Source organism: Hypanus sabinus, chromosome 23, assembly GCF_030144855.1.
Source record: "Hypanus sabinus isolate sHypSab1 chromosome 23, sHypSab1.hap1, whole genome shotgun sequence".
NCBI lineage: Eukaryota > Metazoa > Chordata > Chondrichthyes > Myliobatiformes > Dasyatidae > Hypanus > Hypanus sabinus.
This window is the reverse complement of record NC_082728.1, coordinates 14415755-14432498: the sequence shown is the minus strand read 5'-3', so window position 1 is coordinate 14432498 and position 16744 is coordinate 14415755. Positions and strand designations below refer to the sequence as shown.

Here is a 16744-nt window from a genome sequence, read left to right as displayed (position 1 = left end):
GCATCTGATGACAACTGGAAACCACTTGGTTGGCAGAGAGAAGGCAGCTTGCCTTGAAACGTTTATATTTTCTGGTATTTCAGTCACCAAGGAAACATTTCACGTGCTCAACGGTAATGAGTGACTCTGCTAAGACCTAATGTTTTCTTTAATAAACTCAAAGGCAAAGGTTAAAAGCTGTGTTAGCCGACTAATATCAGTAAGCACACAGTTGCCTAAGGAAACAACAATAAGGTTCATGGATATAAAATAGATTTCTTTGAAAAGCTTTTAACAAAAAAATCAGTAAACACATTGGAATCTCCCAAAAGGGTAGAAAAATAAATTAAACATTACACACTCTCCTGAGGCAAAAAGAAAAATCTTAATCCAGCATGTTTTATGTATTTCTGACAAAAAGATTTTGAAGGCTGTTTGTGACTTCAATACTTAGCCACTCTGTATCAGTGATCTTCCTCTCTTCACCCCTTACCATACCTCCGCTCTTGTTTATTTGCCAATGTGTTGATTTTTTCTAAACACAGGTCATGTTGAAATGGATCACTGCGTAACCACAGTGTAAATTGTGATAAGATACACTTTGGAACTCGAATGCAGAGCACAGGGTTAATGGCGTGTTCTCCGCAGTGTGGAGGAACAGAGGGATCTCGGGGTCCACGTCCACAGATCCCTCAAAGTTGCCGCGCCAGCTGGTGGGGTGGTTAAAAAGGCGTATGGTGTGTTGACCTTCATTAGTCGGGCAATCGAGTTCGAGAGCTGTGAGGTAACGTTGCAGCTCTGTAAAAGCCTGGTTAGACCACACTTGGAGTATTGTGTTCTGTTCTGTTTGCTTCTTTATGTGAAGGATGTGGAAGCTATCATGAGAGCAGAGGAGAACTGCTGGGGCACTCCCTGTATAAGAGAGCATGTCTTAGGAGGAAAGGTTGAGCAAATTAAGGCTTTTCTCTTTGGAGCAAAGGAGGAATAAGAAGTGGCTAGATAGAGCAGTATAAGATGATAGCCATTGATAGAGTGGACAACCAGCACCCTTTTCCCACGGCAGAAATGGCTAATACGAGAAGACATAATTTTAAGGTGATTGGAGAAAAGTATAGAAGGAATTTCAGAGGTAGGTTTTTAACACAGAGAGTGGCTGGTGTGTGGAACAGGGATGGTGACAGAGGAAGATACATTAGAGACATTTCAAATACTGTTGGATAGGCAGATGGCAAATGGAGGGTTATGTGGGAGGGAAAGACTAGATCGATATTGGATTAGTTAAAGAGTCAGCACAACATTGTGGGCCAAAGGGCCTGTACTGTTCTACGTTCTAAATACAGTGTTCACTTCCAATGTTTTTAAAAATCAAGTTCACGTCCAAAATATCCAAAAGCATGCTGTAAGTTACAGGCTAGCTTGTTAAAAGGGCACTTTCATACCTCAAATCATAGTAGGAGACCATTCAGCCCATCATATTGGGTTGATGGCCTTTTGTTTGCACAACTGCCTCTCCATTATTTATCCCTGGTGCTGTAAGTTTCTTCAAAGATTTTATCCAGTTCACTTTTGAATCAACCTATGGAAACAATTCCGACCATCTAACAAGCTGTGCTCTGAAATGGTACTTTCTTATCTCTTGTTCTTTTGCCAGTCACCTTAAGTTCTCTGTTCTCTGAAGATTGACCCTGCTGCTACTGAAATAATTTTCCTTTGTTTACTTTGACAAAGCTATTCATGAATTAGAGCATTTTTATCAAATCAAAATTGACCTCAAATGTTAACTCTGTTTATGAAGCATTTACTTCATGCTGCCTGACTTGCTGCGTGTTTCCAATGCTTCTTTTTGTTTTAATCTTGATTAAAGTCAGCTTAACATTCCCAGCATAGCCAACCACTAATTCTTCAATTCATATCAGCAAATCTCCTTTATATCCTCTTCCAGTGCAACTACAACATTTTCACGGCCGCGGAAGAGATAAAAACAAATGGCCCAGTTTCAACTTATCTGGGCTTTGCTACTGATACTGGTCCAAAATGGTTGTTGTCACATCTCATCTACCCCTTTATTGTGCTTATTGTGTACTTTGCATGATACACTGGAAGTTTTTGCTACAAATCTTTAAACAAAACTCTTCAATTGGCTGACTTAGTGTGCTATACTGATTTATAATCAAACCAGGCATCAACACAGCTCGAACCAATTTTCCATCTTGGGACAATGGAAAATCACATCTGACAAATTCCTACCAGAATCAAAATTCAAATAAATTTATTATTCAAGTACATATGAGGCCCTCAGGGTTAATCATTGATGTTGTGCCCTAGCTGTCATATGTGTAACCTGGTGACCGTTGAATCTTATTCAGTATCATTAAAAGTGTACTTAGGCATTCATCCGGGTAATGCTAGAATAGTTGTCTGTGCCTTTAAGTGGAGATGGTGATGTCATTACGCACATGCAGGGTAGAGGGGAGACCATTTTATTTTCTGCTGTTTGGGCGTTGGAATCAAGTTCCCCCAGAGGTACTGGGCTTAGTGAGGAAAGATTTTCACGAGTAAAGAACTCGACGCTGGATAGCGTGGCTTGCAAAGTTCCTCACTGGCCGAGTGGAATTGCCACTACCATATTAGTACTGTATTAGTTTTGTGCGGTTTTCTTTGTATTTTTAGACTGCATATGCATATACTGTGTGGATCGAAGGATTGAAGTGGAGATTGTAATGGCAGGACCTGGTTGTAAAGTCATTCCTTTTGTTTTAAGACCCTCTTCTGGCACTTAAACATCTAAAACAGATAAAGGAATTAAAACCCGAAAAAGTATTTGTTGTCCTGAGTGTGTACTTTTCCCCAGGCCACAACATATGCAAGCCAGGCAGTTATGATATGGAGAGCAAGCTGTTGCCCATGCAGAAGTCTCCCCCTCTCTAATCACCTGACAAATCCAAAGGAACAGCAGAGACCGACATTACAGGAGTCACAAGTCAAAGCTGACCCAGTGTAGGACTGCCTTATGGACTCCAGCTCTGGATTTTCCTCAGAGTTTACTCCCGAAGCCTACCCCGTGAGCAGGTATAGACTCAAGGCAGCAGAATTCTCCTTCTCCCAGAGCTGACAGGCCCATCTGTCCGATGCGACTGGTGTTAAGGCAGTAACCCTCCTGTCAGTAGCAACAGTTCTGCTAGGCTTAGTAGCTAAGCCACAAGTGAGGGCCAGGAGCTGGACTTGGTTGTCAGAGGCCATTTGGAAAGCACGCCATTGGAAACATTTAATATCTAGTGGGAGCTTATCCTCATTGCCATGACGACCTTAAGGAACCTCAAGTCACCATATAATACCCTAAGAATTATTTTCATTCACAGTAGAATGAAGAAATACAAAGGAATTAATGAAAAACTGCGCACAAAGACTGACAAATAACCAATATGCAAAGAAAGACAATCTAAGCAAAAACAAAAATGAACCTAATAATAATAATTAATAGATAAATGAATGAATGAATGAATAAAATTGAGAACATGATTTGTAGAGTCACTGAAAATGCACCCATGGTCTGTGGGATCAGTTCAGTGTTAAGGTGATTGAAGTTATCTACATTGGTTCATGAGCCTAATGGTTATAGGGTAATAACTATACCTGGACATGGAATTAAAAACAGATTTCAGAATCTGAATCAGATGTACTTTCACTGATGTGGATTTTTTTTTGTTTTATGACACTATTCTGGGAATTATTCTTAAGTTCAAAACTTTTACAGGGAGTTTACTGGAGGGATGTATGGAGGGCCACATCTAGAGTTCCCTAAAAGTGTTTCAGACCTCTTTCGTAATATCTAAGTATAGTAAAGTGTATTATGAAACACTGTGATATTATCAAAATTAGACCTAGTTCAGGAAAGAAGTTAAGAGAAAATCTAGTGCTATGTTGCAATCTTCTGCAAGCAACAGTTAGCCCTCCATGCACTGCATTCATTGGAAGGCTTTTAATCAATTTCAAAGAAACTGCAAGTATTACAACACATTACTGCTGGATTTACACTGTAGTCTTGTTCATGCTTTATCTTTCATACTGTCTGGTGTGACTCAAGACACCAGTTGCATAACTCTTTCACACCTATTGGTAATCTTCTCATGCATTGTGTCAGGCTGTGTGAATTAAGATGACTTTCAACACTTTAAGTGCCGACATCCTACAGACTAACATGGAAGGCTGCCTTGTGTTTCAATATGATCTCACTCACATAAAATGTAACTTTGTGGATCATTGGTGTGTAAACTCAAGCCAGACGCAAGGCAATGCTCACAAATGGGACATAATCTCTCCAACCTATCAGGGCAATAGAGAAGTTAAAATGATCCTCTGCCAGTATTGTCCTTGGGGATTTCCTATAGATTAAAAAAAAATTATACCTATTCGGTAAAAATAAGAGGAACTGGCAGAGATTTGATACTTTTCTCCCTGACCACCTGATAATTTGTTGCCACAGGCGACTGTGGAGGCCAAGTCATTTGGTATAATTAAGGCAGAGGTTGATAGATTCTTGATTAGTCAGGGCATGAAAGGATAGGGGGAGAAGATGGGAGACGGGCTGAGAGGAAAATGGATCAACCATGATGAAATGGCAGAGCAGACTGGATGGGCCAAATGGCCTAATTCTGCCTCTATATCTTATGGTCTTATAACAACCTAATAGATTGTCTTCTCATCTATTAGACTCATGGAGTCATACAGCATTGAAACAGGCCCTTCAGACCAACTCGTTCGTGCACACCAAAGTGTCCACCTAAGCTAGTCCCCATTTGCCTGCATGTAGGTTGGATCACTCTAACTTTTCCAATCCATATATCTATCTAAATGTCTCTTCAATGTCATAATTGTACCTGGCTCTCTTTTATCCAGCAACCCATTCCAAATACGGACCACCCTCTATTGCCCATCAGATTGCTTTTAAATCATTCCCCTCTCATTGTAAGCCTGTGCCCTCTATTTGTTAGCCCCCTTTTCATATGATAAAAGACCGTGTGCACCTACCCTCGTAATTACGCACATCTCGATAAGTTCACCCCTCACAAAAACAAGAGATTCTGCAGAAGCTGGAAATCTTGAGCCACACACACAAAATGCTGAAGGAATTCAGCAGGTGAGGTAGATTCTATGGAGGGGAACAAACAGTCAACATTTTGGGCAGAGACACTTCATTAGGACTCTTCACCCGCCAGTCTCTTACACCCCAAGGAATAAAGTCCTAGATGCCCAGCCTCTCCCTATATCTCATGCCACGAGTCCTGGCAACTTTCTCGTAAATCTTCTTAGGACTCTTCAAACTTTTTAAACACTCATTCTACACTTTTTCTCTCAGTTTTATCTGAAGTTATAGATGACAAGCCCTCCCTAATATTAATCAAGAGGAAAGCAATGGTGTCTTTGCTTGCTGAGATCAGAATTTATCTTCCTAATGTAAATTCCGCCCAGGCAACTAACCTGTCCACAGAAGACAAACCAACACCAGAAGAAAAGCTGTCAGGAAAGACACCAGGTTAATCCTTGCTTAAAGGAAAAGGTGGAGTCCAGGGAAATGGTTCCGATGATAATCACAATGGTCAGCCAAAGGGAGAAGGCAAAGTACAAATTGATACACACCAATTGCTGGAGGTCAGGCAGCGTCGATGGAGAGGAATAAAGAGCTAGCATTTTGGAACGAGTACAAGAGCAGGTTTGGATCAATGCTGAGGAAGGGAAAATTTGGACCATGGGTGGGAAAAGGATTGAAGTACAGGGATGAAGATGTAAAAAATTATGTCTGGGGACTGAGATACAGGAACCTTGGATCCCACACTAAAAAGTTCTGGAACAGTTATTATTGCACAACCAACAGATTCTGAACCAGCGTGGATAACTTCACTCGCCTCAACTCTGAACTGATCATTGAGCGCAAATTATCAACTCACTTTCTAGGGCTCCACAACTCAGGTTCTCAGTGTTTACTTACTTATCTATTCATCTATCTATTTACATATTTATCATTATTTGTTCATTTGTTTATTTATTTGTTTCTTTGTCTGTCTGTCTGTTTGATAATAATGTATTATTTATTTATTTATATTCTTAGTGCAATTTGTCTTTTGCAAATTGGTTGTCACTTCATTTATGTATAGGCTTTTTTCATAAATTATATAGTATTTATTTATTTTCCAATAAATGCCTGCAAGGAAATGGAATTGGGGTGGCACAGTAGCCTAGTGGTAGGCACAACGTTTTACAGTACCAGCAACCCAGGTTTTATTCCCATCGCTGTCAGTAAGGAGTTTGTACATTCTCCCTGTGACCGCGTAGGTTTCCTTTGGGTGCTCCGGTTTCCTCCCACAGACCAAAGACGTACCGGCTAGTAGGTTAATTGCTCGTTGTAAATTGTCCCAAGATTAAGTTAGCTTTAAATAGCTGGGTTCCTGGGTGGCACAGCTCGAAAGGCTGGAAGGGCCTATTCTGCACTGTATCTTAATCAATCAAATCGGAGGGCTATACAAATATGTAATTTTATAATAAATTTACTTTGAACTTTAACTTTGTTGCCCATAACATTCCAACTTTTGATCAGCTTGAGAAAATAAAACACTTTATACATCTGGTTTATTCCAACTATTTCCCCTCCCCCTTTATTTATTCTCAATAAACAAATTACTAAAACTAGCCTATTTCTGGATTAAGTATTATATGGTTGTTTCTGAGCTGGCCAGGCTCAGCACTGCAGGGATTATAAGCTTATAAGCTTATAATGTCCTAGGACAAAGTTCCTCTTTGTTCTCGTCAACTATTGGTGTCCAGACTTTTTGCCAATAACCTAATTGTTCCTTCTTTTAAAAGTTTTTGCAACAAACTTTCAGAATGCTCAAATGCCCAATAAGCTAATCAGACACAGGAGAGCATCTTCACGAGACCCTCAGATCTTTCTCCATGTGAGTCCTGACCCACATGGGTATTGTGCTATTTTAACTAAGGCCTCTAGTTGTCTCTTATTGCCTTAATAACCACAATGTTCGGGTGGCACAGTAGTGTAATGTTAGTGTAACACTATTACAGCACCAGCACCAAGAGTCCAATTCCACCGCTGTCTGTAATGAATTTGTATGTTCTCCCTGTGACTGTATAGGGTTCCCTCTTGGGTGCTCTGGTTTCCTCCCATAGTCCAAAGACATAAGGGTTGGTAGATTAATTAGTCACATGGGTGTAATTGGGCAGAAGGGTCTATTACTGTGCTGTATTTCTAAACAATAAAAAAATTAAAATACATAGCACTTCTGCGCACTGTTGAGGGATTGGAGAAGTTTCAGACTGAACCATTATTCCTAATCGCACTTCCACCAAATGAACATTGTTCTATAAGTAATTAATGATCCTTGGACCATGGGTGTCATCAAATCACAGTTCAAAATTTATTCATTATCGAAGTATGTATACTATCTTGGGATTTGACTCTTCACAGGCAACCAGAAAATGAAGAAACCCAATAGAACCCATGAAAGAAAAGAAGACCATCGGACACCCAATATGAAGAAAAAAAGAACAAACCATGTAAACAATAAAAGTAACACAAATAACATTCGGAACTGGAGTTTACGGAAGTGCGTCCACAGCCACGAAGACAGTCATCACCGCAGCTGATTCAGGAGTCTGTTAGTTGTGGCCACAGTCTCAGTTCAGTGCAGAGATGAGTAAACCTTGTGGAGCAGCGAGCTGAACAAGTCTGTCCCTTACCATCGGGAACCGAGCAATTCTCTCCTGAAAGTACTGAGTCTTAGAGAGAGCGAGCTTGTGCATTTGTTTCTTTATCTCAATAAAAATCAGTTTCATCCTAAATCTCACGTTTAATCTCACAAGTGAATACACAAAGCAATTCCTGGTTCTTTAATCTGTGATCAAATAGTGATGAGCCCTCTTCCAATTAAGTTGTTATCAATATATTGATCATTTCTTGAAAACTTCACAGGCAATTAACTATTCTAGTTAATGCTTGTTTAAACTGAAAACACTGCCCAGTATTCTGTTCTGGGACAGTTGCTTTCAGCATTTTTCAAGTCATCTTTGCACTGTTCCATTTCTCTTCTCAAGATATTTAAGACTGACCTCCTTTCCCATTAGACACTGTTGAAATTTAGCTGCTATGCACATGACTACAATTATAGTCAGACAAGCCACGGAAGGTTATTAAATACTGGATTGGTCTGTAATACTATATAAAGAGGGGAACTGGCAGATCTGAAAACAATAAAACTGCAGATGCTGGAATTCTGAAGGATGTGGTGCAATTAGCAATGTTGTGGGAGATATTCAGTAGGTGATCTAAGTAAATATAAAGATATCTTCAAGGATCAGCTATATCTGCGATATATGTTTGCAAGAATTAGAAATTTGCTGTGGTGTGTTGGCAACAAAACAACATTCAACAATGAATAATGAATTATATAAAATAAAGTTAGATGTATGGATATGGGATCTACTTCATATAAATAAATAACTACCAGCATGCCCTTATTGGCGACTACTTTTCTACAGGTGTCAAATGCACAGGTAGCGATGAAAAATCTGCAGTGGGTTGTAAACTCAGCCAGCTCTTTATTGGGCACTAGCCTCCCCAGCACTGAGGACATCTTCAAAAGGCAATACCTCAAAAGGGTGGTCTCCATCAGTAAGGGCCCCCACCACCCAGGACATGTCCACTTCTCACTGCTACCATCAGGGAGGAGATACAGGAACCTGAAGACGTACACTCAGTATTTTAGAAACAGCTTCTTGCCCTCTGCCATCAGATTTCTGAATGGACTATGAATGCTACCTCACTATTTTGCTCTCATTTTACACTAGTTAATTTTTTTATAGATTTCTTATTGTCGCTTACAGTGATTTTGCTGTATATTGCATTGTACTGCAGTTGCTAAACAACACATTTCATGACATACTGTATGTCAGTGACATTAAACCTGATTCTGACTTTGTGAGTTTGGGAGGTGCCTTCAGAATAACTTTAGTGAATTGCTGCACTGGATTTCATACCCGCTACACATAGAAGCCACATAACACCAGTGGGGGAGGGAAAGAGCATTCAAATAGCGGTTGGGGTGCCAATCAAGAACACTGCATTGTCCTTGATGACAAATAGAATCTTGATGATGCACTCATTAAGGCAAGTCATTATAATCCTGGTCACTTCTAATTACAAATCATTATAATCAGGTCACTTCATTATAATCCTGACCTGTGGGTGCTGAAATCGCTTTGGAGTGTCAGGAGACAAATCACTCACTGCAGGATACCCCACCTTTGCCCTGTTTTTGTGGCCATAGCTTTAAGGTTGTCAGTTCTACTAAATTTCCAGCGGGATTGATAGTCGGGTAGTCGGTATTAGTTGTCCCGACGAATGTTGTGTAGTAGTGATTGGCCTCTGTAGGAGGAAGTCATGGTGGTGCACATGTTATTTTGAAAGTTACTTGCTGCGACTCAGCCTGAACCTGGCTACTATCAAGTCTGCTGTACTTAGGTATGGATAGCTTCGGTGTTCAAATGGATCTGTACATTCTGCCATTAATGCTACCGTTATTAGGTCCCACACCACCAGGTTCGGGAACAGTTATTACCGTACAAATATCAGGCTCCCGAACTTTCACTCACCTGAACTCTGAGCAAAATTCATAACCTACAGACTCACTTGCGAGGATTCTACAACTCATGCTCTCAGTATCACTTAATTATTTTTTATTTGTACGATTTATCTTGTCTTGCACACTGATCATTTATCGGTCTTTGCTTATGTATAGTTTTTCATAAATTCTATTGTATTTCTTGATTTTCCTGCAAGAACATGAATATCAGGGTTGTACATGGTGGCATAAACATACTTTGATAACAAATTTACTTTGAACTTTGATTAGGCAGATGCTGGGAAGACGTTACCTTTGGCCAGAGAGTCTGGAGTTAGGTGGAATTGTCTGAGATAAGGAGGAAGTCAGTAGTCCAGGTCATCTGGAGAATGGGAAAATTGTGCACAACACCTTTCAAAGTTCAAACTTCAAAATAACTTTATTATTAAAGTACATACATGTCCCCATTTCCTGTAGGCATTCACAGGAAAACAATGAGAAACTAAACACAAAGACTGCCAACTAACCAATGTGCAAAGGAAGATGAACTGTGCAAATAGCAATAATGAAAATAAAGAAATAAATTGACCAATAAATAGATAATGAAATAGGTAAATAAATAATACTGAGGACAGGAGCCATTGAGTCCTTAAAAATGAGTCCATTGGTTGTGGCACCAGTTCAGAGATGAGGTGAGTGAAGTTATCCGCTCTGGTTCAAGAGCCTGATGGTTGAAGGGTAATAACTAACTATTCCTGAACCTGGTGGTGTGAGGCCTAAGGCTCTTGTACCTTCTTCCTGATGGAAGCTACAAGAAGAGAACATGGTGGTGGTGGTGGTGGTGGTGGTGGGGTGTGTCCTTGATGATCTACTGTATGCTGCTTTCGTGTGTTAGCGCTACTTGAGAAGTACTCAATGGGTGGGGGGTGGGGGAAGAGGGCATTTCCTGCGATGGACTGGGCTGTATCCACTACTTTTCGTAAACTTTTCCATTCTTGGGCATTGGTGCTTCCATACTGGTCAGGATGCTCTCCGTTGTGTAATAGTAAGGTTTTAGATGACATGCCGAATCCACGCAAACTTCTAAGAAAGTGGAAGTTTTGTTGTGCTTTCTTTGTAATGGCATTTACATATGGGCCCCAGCTCAGATCTTCTGATATGGTAACTTCAAAGAATTTAAAATTATTGACCCTCTTCATGTCTGATTCCCCAATGAGGATTTGGTCAGGGGAACTCCAGTTTCCAATCACCCCTTTGATTTTGCTGACACCGAATAAGATTTGGTTGTTGTGACACCATTCAACCAGATTTTCAATTACCTTCCTATATGGATCGAACCTGGTTCCTGGAGTCATAAGGTAGCCACACTAACACTTATATTGACGCTTTGCATGGTTCTGTATGGCCCCTTGTGCAATAGGACTTTCTGATCCTATGGATCCTATGAAAGACGACTCTACCTTTTTTGAAACTTGAATTGATCCAGTCCCTCAAAACTTGCTGCACACAAGCTCTGAAGCCAAAGATCAAGAGGGTGAATTTCGCAAGAGGATATTTCAGTGAAGTGCACTGAATTGCCGTTCAAAGTGATCATAATCTTTACCGTAACTGTAAGACCATATGTGGTTTTTGGACTTTTCAAAGGGGACTACATCAGCCTGAACCATCATCTTTATAATATTGATCATTTTATGCCAAAATAAATATTTGTGTGGAATTTAACCTGACGGCCAAATTTCAGTTCAACATCTGTTTAAAAATTAAACTCTAAACTTATAAAGCTTCTGTTGTCTAAGTAAATAAATTAAAAGAGAATATTAAGTGTTATGCTCCCTGTATATGTTCTCCATTTGAATGTTAATGCGGAAAGTATCCCTCCCGGTTGTGGAGTACTCACCACCAGTGCCAAATGGTGGGACTGCTGTACTGTTAGGTCACCTTGTGGTGGTGCGGAGGCTTGTGAGTTCCGGAGCTCCCATGGGTGACGCCGTCTGGAGTTTAGCTATCTGGCACGCAGCTCCCGGAACGGCCACCTTACGGTGGTAAGGTCCAGGGGGCAGTTTCAGAAAAAGAGCGATCCAACCACAACCTCAATGGTGGAGCAGATGAGGACACCTCAGAATGGCAGTGAAGCGCCCCCTCTCATCTTACGTTCCATGCCACTGGAACCTGGCCCTGATACGTCAAGGAAGCAGCCCGTGTACCAGCCTCGCCACGTCACACCAAGTCATTAAGGGAGTCCGCCCTAACATCCCGGATTTTGTCCTGAAGTGATCAGTAAGTGGCAAAGGGGGCAGGATTGTGAGGTCTGGGCCCTCAGAATACGTGGATCCCAGATCGATCTCTACAGACGCCTGAAGGCTCACCAATAGACAGCCCCTTAGGAGAACATCATACTCCACTCAATTGGTCGAACTACTGTGACTGTTTGAGCCACCATCTTGAAGATGACCCAGATAGGTGAGGCCCTGCCTTCTATCACAGGAGGATCTGAAAGATCACGTGGCACGTGTTGAGGGTCAACACAAGGTGATGCTGGAAGTCTGGGGAACGGATAATGAATCAGCCCTGCCACAGAAGGAGCCAAATCTAGGTGTGCCTGTAGGCTTCAAGCTATTTGGCACTTTGCCAGACTTTTTGGGCAAATTCTAAACTTGATGGACGTTCAAGAGGAAGTGTTAAATATCTCCCTTTCTTCCTTCCCAAAATTATAGACAGGTCTGCAATATGAACTGGAAGTGGAAGGTCCCACCCATTGTTTGCCTTGAGCCAAGCCCTTGAAAATGGCAATAGATCATCAAAAGGCCAGCAATATCATAAAGGATCTCACTCTCCCTGCTCATGCACTGTTTGTCCCACTTCCATCAGGGAAGGAGGCTACGTAGCGTTTATGTTAGGACCACCAGACTCAAAAGCAGTTATTTTCCCCAAGTAGTAAGGCTGACCAACACCTCCACCCACTAACTCAACCCATCACACCCTCAAACACCACTACTTTATCATTTCCTGGCAGAATCACCTTATGTACAGACACTCCTCTGCCTAGCTTCACTTTATGTGCATTGAATCAATCTCTGTAGAGGTAAATAACATACCTAATGTATTTATGTTCATTGCTTTTTTTTTACTTGTGTCATCAGATCCACAGTAACAATTATTTTGACCTCCATTCCATTCAAATGACATGAAGAAAAATTAATTCTTAGATCTTCAATCTTGAACCTTGTATCTTGATATCCAAGACAAACAAATGGGCGGGAACATCTTCGTTGTTTTTCAAGGCTAATTGCCAGTGTCATTATATTGATACAATGCATGGTGCTGATGTTTGGTTCTTTCTGCCCTTGGGAGTTTCCCTGGTAGACTCATATGCTGAGAGTTTGGACTTACCCTGAAAGACTAGCGTAGGCATATTTGTCATTCATCAATGGTGTTAGATGAAAGACCCAGCAGCCGTTCATCAGCTGTAACCTCTATTTGCATTTCCTGGTCTGGACTTGTGCTCCTGAATGTCCAGGATTAATTATAATCGAACATAAAACATAGAACAGCGCAGTGCAGAAACAGGCCCTTCAGCCCACAATGTTGTGTCAAGCCAACTAAATTAACAATCAAATGGCAAAATAAACTAATCCCTCCTTCCTACACGATGTGCACATCCTTCCATTTCCCTCACATTCCTGTGCCTATTGAAAAGTCTCTTAAAAGTCCCTAATGTATTTGCCTCTACCACCACCTCAGGTAGCACATTCCAGACACCCTCCACTATCTGCTTTAAATACTTGCCATTCACATCTCTTTAGTACTTACTCCTTTCACCTAACATGCATTTCCTCTGGTTTTAGACAGCTCAATGCAAGGACAAAGTTACTGCCTGTCTGCTCTATCTATACCACTCATAATCTTATGTAATGCAATGTAAGGTTTCACTGCTAATGTAATGGCCTCTCTGTAATGTTTCACTGCTGAGGTAATGGCTTCTCTGTAGCAGCAATGTTTGGGTTATGACCAGAGATAATGGGGGTTTTGGAATGTGCACCATCCCATGAGAGGCACGTTGTTCTTTCTTGTGGGTCTGAGAGGAGGGATTTTGTGGTCTTTTCTTGGCAAGAGATGAGGACAGAAGACGTGAGTGGAGAGAGCTGGTAGACCGCCGGACGGAGCGGACTGGGAGTGAGAGACCAAGGGTCAGCGATGCTTGGAAGAGGTTGCTGGGGATCGAATGGACGGAACTGTGAGCTCCCAGCGTGCACATTAGACAGCTTCATTAACATGGGCCCTTTTTCTTTTTATTTTCTCTACTAACCCTATAGTCAGATTAAGATTTATAAAGTTCAATTGTTTAATTGCATGTGGTGTACCGTCTGATATTTTGCGGTACGGATTTGTGACCGGGCAACACATCACGCAGCATCCACACTAATGAGATTTCTCAGTTTGACTGGGCCAGAGCCTGTCTTCCCCTAGACAAACGCATGCTGGCCAAACCTGAGGGTCACACTTAGAAACCTCTATCTGATCTCCCGTCAGCCTCCGCCAAGTGTGCTCTATGATGGTTCTCTTCTGCCGCCTCTCATCAGCTGGCTCCCCTCTCAATCAGGAGGTGCTCAACAGAACAGACTTCCACCTCACCACGTTAATCATCCATAGGGGAAGAAATGCTGTTACTGTGGCGACCCATTTCCTGGCGCATCCGAACCGACTCACAATTAGATACCCTACGGGGGTTTGCGAGCACAGAGCTTTGGAGCCTCTGCGCCACGGGGGGCCGGTTGAGGGAGGCTTAAAAGTGAGGCTGAAGTTTTCGAATAAAGTTTTTTCCTTCGACTGTAGTTACCGACTCCGTGTCGTAATTTTAGCGCTGCGTGTAGCACACCGCTACAATTGGTGACCCTGACGGTCCAAACGACTTTTGGACCAGAAATGACCGACGCCGCCTCTGTTCATGCGGTTTCGTTGAAACTGCCGGGTTTCTGGACACAGCGCCCGGACCTATGGTTCCAGCAAGCCGAAGCCCAATTCCACGTTCGCCGGATCACCTCAGAAGACACCCGCTACTACTACGTGGTGAGCTCCCTCGACCAGGACACAGCGGCCCAGGTCGCGGAGTTCGTACAGTCGCCCCCGGCAGACGGCAAGTACACGGAATTCAAAGCCCTGCTCCTCCAGACTTTCAGACTCTCACGGCGCGAGCGGGCTGCCCGTTTACTGCACCTGGATGGCTTGGGCGACAGACCTCCATCGGCTTTAATGAATGAGATGTTGTCTCTGGCCGACGGACACACATGCCTCATGTTTGAGCAGGCATTCCTGGAGCAGCTGCCCGAGGACATACGCCTGCTGCTGTCCGACGCGGATTTCAGTGACCCCCGGAAGGTGGCAGCCCAGGCGGACTTGCTGTGGAACGCCAAAAAGGTGAGCGGGGCGTCCATCGCACAGATCTCCCAGCCACGCTCCCAGCAGCAAACCAGTCCAGGCCCGGCCGCAGAGCCCGCCAACCCCCGGCCCAATGAACACTGGTGCTTCTACCACCAGCGGTGGGGCGCAGAAGCCCGCCGTTGTCGCCCGCCCTGCAAGTTCCCGGGAAACGCCAGGGCCAGCCGCCGCTGATGGCTACGGCGGCTGGCCATCGGGATAGCCTCCTGTATGTGTGGGATGGAAGGTCGGGACGCCGGTTTTTGGTCGATACTGGGGCTGAGATCAGCGTTTTACCTCCGACGAGTTACGACACCCGCAGCAGGGCACCGGGTCCCCCCCTGAGGGCCGTGAATGGCAGCACAGTAAGGACCTATGGCACCCGTCAGGTGCAGCTACAGTTCGGCTCCAGCCAGTTCACGTGGGACTTCACACTGGCCGCCGTAGCCCAACCGCTTCTGGGTGCGGATTTTTTGCGGGCTCACAGCCTACTGGTCGACCTGCCCAGGAAAAGAGTGGTACACGCCGAGACCTTTCAGACGTTCTCCCTGGGTGCAGCCCAGTTGCCAGCCCCTCACCTCGGCTCCATCACGCTGTCCGACAATGACTTCACCAGGGTCCTGGCGGAGTTCCCATCGGTTCTGTCACCGCAGTTCACAGCGGCCATGCCCAGGCACGGCATACAGCACCACATCCTGACCCAGGGACCACCCCTCCACGCCCGCGCTCGGCAGCTTCCCCCGGACAAGCTCCGACTGGTGAAGGAGGAGTTCCAGAGGATGGAGGAATTGGGGATCATCCGGCGGTCCGACAGCCCATGGGCCTCCCCCCTGCACATGGTGCCCAAAGCGACGGGGGGCTGGAGACCGCACGGCGACTACCGCAGGCTGAACGAGGCTACCACACTGGACCGCTACCCTGTGCCGCACATTCAGGACTTTGCAGCAAACCTGCACGGCGCACGGATCTTCTCCAAGGTAGACCTCATCCGAGGGTACCATCAAATCCCGATGCATCCTGACGACGTCCCCAAAACGGCTCTCATCACCCCGTTCGGCCTTTTCGAGTTCCTCCGCATGCCGTTCGGCCTTTTCGAGTTCCTCCGCATGCCGTTCGGCCTGAAGAATGCCGCACAGACGTTCCAGCGGTTAATGGACGCAGTGGGACGGGACCTGGACTTCACGTTCATCTAGTTGGATGACATCCTCATAGCCAGCGGCAGTCGTCAGGAGCATCTGACCCACCTCCGTCAACTCTGCGCCCGACTGAGTGAGTACGGTCTTACAATCAACCCCGCCAAATGCCAGTTCGATACCATTGACTTCCTGGGCCACAGGATTACTAAAGACGGGGCAACCCCTCTGCCCGCTAAGGTAGATGCGGTCCGCCACTTCCCCCGACCCACCACGATCAAAGGCCTTCAGGAATTCGTAGGTATGGTCAATTTCTACCACCGCTTCCTCCCTTCAGCTGCCCGGATCATGCGCCCCCTGTTCGCCCTGATGTCGGGTCCAAGCAAGGACATTACCTGGGACGAGGAGTGCGCCGCCGCTTTCGTTCAAACAAAGGAAGCTTTGGCGGACGCCGCAATGCTAGTACATCCCAGAATGGACGCCCCTACCGCCCTCACAGTGGACGCATCAAACACGGCAGTCGGTGGGGTGCTGGAGCAACTCATCGCAGGTCGCTGGCAACCCCTGGCGTTTTTCAGCAAACACCTG

General features: G+C 44.1%; 1 long non-coding RNA gene across 1 annotated transcript; it reads left to right on the top strand.

Moving 5' to 3' along the window:
• Window positions 1-567: 567 nt before the first annotated feature.
• LOC132379995 (uncharacterized) lies at window positions 568-7830 on the top strand. Its single transcript, XR_009507598.1, has 2 exons — window positions 568-763; window positions 7457-7830. It is a non-coding gene; the product is annotated as an uncharacterized LOC132379995 (long non-coding RNA).
• The last annotated feature ends 8914 nt before the right edge of the window (window positions 7831-16744 follow it).